The sequence below is a fragment of the Alligator sinensis genome, unplaced genomic scaffold (genome assembly GCF_000455745.1).
Source record: "Alligator sinensis unplaced genomic scaffold, ASM45574v1 scaffold1318_3, whole genome shotgun sequence".
NCBI classification, from domain to species: Eukaryota; Metazoa; Chordata; order Crocodylia; family Alligatoridae; genus Alligator; species Alligator sinensis.
The window spans coordinates 940,694-945,295 of NW_005842634.1; the positions used below are offsets into that span (position 1 = coordinate 940,694).

Genomic DNA, 4,602 nt, shown 5'->3' on the forward strand with positions numbered 1-4,602 from the left:
GGCGGGGAGGGGAGGGGAGACCTCCAAACCACTGAAAATCAGACCATAGCTGTCTCCAGCTAGGCACCCAAAGAGAAAAACAAAGACAACTGCTTTTGAAATGCCTGACCTTCTCCTCTGCATGCTGAGCTGTATCTATTTGACAGAAAGGGATAATACTCAGCCAGGCACAAAAAGGGTTCTGGGAGGCTTTAGCATATGAAATGTTTGCAAAAGTATTTCCATATCTGTGCACAATATAAGAACAAAGTATTATTCATTATCATCATCATCATTATTTTCCAAGGTGCTAGGGAGATTTGACCATTTGAAAAAGTGGCCCATTATATGCATTAAAGAGTCTATGTGACTTCCTTTCCCCTCATCAGTGCGCAATAATCTGTGAAGAGGAAAGGCTTTGTTTTAGTGGGAGCAGGTGTTTGATTACCTTGAATCTCTCTTTTCATATTAAACGTATCCCCAGTTCACTTCCCGAGCAGGGCTAAACTCATGTCAGTGAAAGCAACAAGGGAAATTACTTGAAAAGGCGACATTAGAGGCAGATTGTCTGAAGTGACAGTTTGGGAAAAACTTAAGGAAAAAAAAACCCAGCCCTGGAAGGGAGTTTGTGGTTGCAGAGCACGGATTCAGAGTGCAGCTATCTGACCTCACACTGCAGTCCAGACTAATCTCATCAGAACATGGTTACCTGCTTTCAGCAACAATCTAATTTTCTGGGTGTCTGCCCAAGGCCAGACCCTCTCTCAGCTTTGCCCAAGTGGTGGCAGAAATCCAGCCACTAACCACAAGCAGCAGGGCATGACTGATTTAAAGATTTAAAGTGTCCCTGATTGGACCCCGTACTCATCTGCTCCAACACTTTGGGGAGCATTGCAGGCACAGAATGAAAGATGGTCATTGTTATCCAAGGATTCAAAGCGGTCTTGAAAGGAGTGCAACAGTCATCATTCCTTCATCATGCTGACACATGGAAATCTTTGTATAGAACCATCCCAGTTCATACCAGTTGAAGACCGAAGTGCCTGACTGTATTTGGACCCAGTTGTCTGTTTCTAGGTGCTGATGGGAATTTCATGGGACTGATGTACTGGAAAAGCTGAGCAGAGGAGTGCCCAGAAGAGTGGTTAGGTAGTTTTCTGGGGTAGGAATGAGGATTAGCCATGGATGCTACATGGTGTCTATTTGCCCCAAATTTTAGCTATATCAGCATCAAGAGCAGCAGGCCCAATGCAATAATAAACAAGCAAAGACATATCATCCAGGTTACTTCTGTGTTGTTTAAAAAATAGGAGACATTGCCATGCATCACAGAATACAAGCACATAGCTCCAATTACCCATCTGTCAGGCTAGCTGCCATGGAATCTGTGTTTGCTGATGCATTGATAGGGAATTATGCACTGTATACTACAGCAGATTGTCTTCTGCCTTCTCTTTACTGTATATCCTCTGTGAGTATCTTTCCCTCTGATGCCTCAAATGTAGGTGTTGGATTACAGTCAGGGAGGGGAAGGGATAATTTAGCAAACAAGAAATGGAGAAACTCTTAAGCATGGCAGCACTTGTGCGTGGGAGCAAGATAAACATGGATCTCAAGCTGCTCTCACAAAGTTCATAGGTACCAGCCTGAAAAAGGACAGCACGGTGATCAAAGAAGAGCACAGGCACTAGTGCACAATACCCTTTGTCACCACATCAGAGGAGCTGGCCTCGAGTCTACAATTTGGACCAAACCTTTGTGCCCATAGACACTTAAGTCTCTGCGCTTTGGTGCTTGTGTGCATTGCCAAAATATATTTCTCGTACATCTCAGACAGCAAACAGCTTGATGTGATGCTTAATTTGCGGTGTGTAATGTTGTGACACATTGCTGCCTGATGAGGCTGTGGGACACAGAGATGAATAAAGGAAGGATTAAATAACCAACCCAGATGCATGCAATGCCCAGCTTGCAAACACTTACCTGCCTCTGCCATTCAGATTATTTTCAAATAACTTTAGTGTTATTATTAAAAGTCATATAGAGAGAAGAGGTGAGAGAGATCAAGAGAAAAGTATATTAACCTAAGACTACAAACCTTTGAATGACTGCAAGGCCTGGATTTGAAATTATATTTCCCATTAAAATTCACAACTGAACATGTCCTCACCCTGTTAAAAACAAAGATGAGGACATATCATGAGTCTGTTGATTTCTGGAGGTAGACCCAATGGTTCCAGCCAGACTGACTGACAGAGTGGCTGGATACACAGGGACTAGAGTACAAGTAGCTGCTGATACAAGAGCCAGTCACTGGCATAGTTCTGAGAGCAGAGTGAGTAGAGGGTCTCAGGTGAATGGGGTCAGCTCCCCCCTTCTATCTGCATAGCTTGAGAAGGATGGTGAGGGTCTCTGCCCAGCTGGTGACTAGGGTCTTGTCTCCCCCATTATTGTTATTTAACAATGATATTGAAGAAGTGCTTACCCAAGTCCTAGTTTTGGTGCTGTAACTTATAGGGTAAGGTGGCTTATGCTGGTTGTTTCCTCTTCACAGGTCAATGATTACATCACACTCCTGATTAGCATATGAACTTTAACATGAAATAAAGAGAAGCACTGATAAAATGCCCAAGGAAATCCCTACCTGATATAATACAAAATCAGTATTGACAACCCCAAGCAATCATAAAAAGATGATGCATCACACTACAAGAATCATGAGATTGTTTTTAAAATGTCTCAGGTTTTTACTTTAACGCACCAGGGTTTCTTTCTGTTTGTTTTGTCTTCCTGATCCTTTAATGGTGTGCTTGGGTGATATTTTTATATTTTCTCCACAGTCATAAAAGCTAAAAACTTAACTTTGGGGGAGAGGCATAGAAATCAACGTACAAATTCTTTCAAAATCACCAGACTCCAAAAGCTGGGACAAAAGGATTGTGAGATCTGTGATAAAATTGCAAGAGTTAGCAAGGTGACATGGTTAGGACCCTTATTTTTATCTTGTCTGTAAATAGTTGACTCTATTGAAAATATTTTTCCAAAATCAAGTATGAGAAAATAATAATATGTGCTAAAACAGAGGGGCCTGATCTACAAGTCACATTTATCAACTGTTGGAGTATATGCCTGCTCCATCATTTCATAACACAAAAAGCCAGCGGCATTTCTGAACTTATTGTCTTTGAGGTTTTTTTTAAATTGTTTCACTTCATTATTTGGATTCTCTCTGGGTATCTCAATAACTGTGACTAGTGCTGTTAAAATCTGTAATTTGCAGGAAGCACTCTGCTAATTTAGTGGTCAGCCTATCTTTTTAGTACTTTTTAGAATAAAAAAATACTTAAAATCAGCTTGAATTATTAAAAAGATCTAGTTCATAGGAGATGCAGCACAGATCTATATTCATGAAAGTTTGTTTTAAAAAAAAAGTAGCCCACAAACCTGGCTTTTTCCATATAGACATCTCACTAGGCCATAATCCTGCAATGAGAACCATTAGCTGGATAGAGGCTCCTGATTAAATGCAAGATTGGGCACCTAATTAGTAACTTGCTTTAGGTGTTGTAGTATGCATGTGATGCAAGAGGCAGGGACTGATGAATCTGGATAATGTTTGAAGAGGAGTATCTATCAGATTACTGTGCTGAGTGCAAAATGACAGGGAGGCACTGCGTCAAATAAGAGGTGATATGGGTTCAGTATTCATTTGGGAGGCCATGGGAGATGTTGCCTAGGTTTGAGTCTTGTCTACACTTCTTTAACAGGTTATCTGAGTACCCCAGAAAATCTTCTGCTAGAGAAATTGTTCTTTCATGCTATCAGCCTTGTTACTATACAATCAGTTCTGCTTTTGAATAGTAAAGGAGCTCACTGGAAGATGCCAGTTCTGATTACAGTGTGAAATGTCTAACCTTGGTTTACAGCATCTAAAAATGTGTTTCTCACAGCTTGAGACTTACTTGGGCTGAGATTGTGTTAAGCTAATGGGGAAAACATCATCTCTCTGACTTTATGGAACACGCTGATCGCTCATACATGCAATCAGCTATATTAAAATGCAGCCCAATGGAACATTGCTATAGTTAACTCTAAACCTGAAGTCCTAAAACTGAATGACTGACTCTGAAAATTACAGAAGCATTAGCCCAAGCGCTGCCTATATCCCTGGTACTGCAAGACCAGTTTGACTGATGGCTGAGATATTTCACACATCAATAAGTGTGTTCTCCTTTGATAGTTTTGATTACTGATGATTGTTTGCCGTGCATGCTATTTACTTTTTGCTTGCTAAGAGGTTTATGGCTAAATCTCAGCCAAAAATTACGTGTCAAATAGTGAGAAAGAACCGAGTTTCCTTTTACTTGCATTTGTTTTATGTTAATGTAATGCCATTGATTTAAGAGTCATTCATTATTTATACCAGAGCAAGTGACAGTGGAAGCAGGCATAATAGCTAGGGACAGACATTCAAAAAGCCTGAGCCTGAATTCATTAAATCTTTGCAGGTCAGTTTAACCTGGCTAGGCTGAACCAGTTTGCAACAGTACAGATATTCCCTCTGGACTGAAGAAATGCCGGTGCATGCATGCAGTTGGTCAGCCTAGAAGCTGGGGGGCACTG

General features: G+C 41.0%; 1 long non-coding RNA gene across 1 annotated transcript in view; it reads right to left on the reverse strand.

The window, feature by feature from the left end:
- Positions 1-3,463, reverse strand: part of LOC102373093 — a 7,652-nt gene extending 4,189 nt beyond the window's left edge. The window contains exons 1-2 of the long non-coding RNA XR_324934.1: positions 3,424-3,463; positions 2,465-2,570 (exon numbers count right to left, since the gene is read on the reverse strand). This is a non-coding gene — a long non-coding RNA (uncharacterized LOC102373093). The remainder of the gene's footprint in view (positions 1-2,464; positions 2,571-3,423) is intronic.
- Between the last annotated feature and the right edge of the window lie 1,139 nt (positions 3,464-4,602).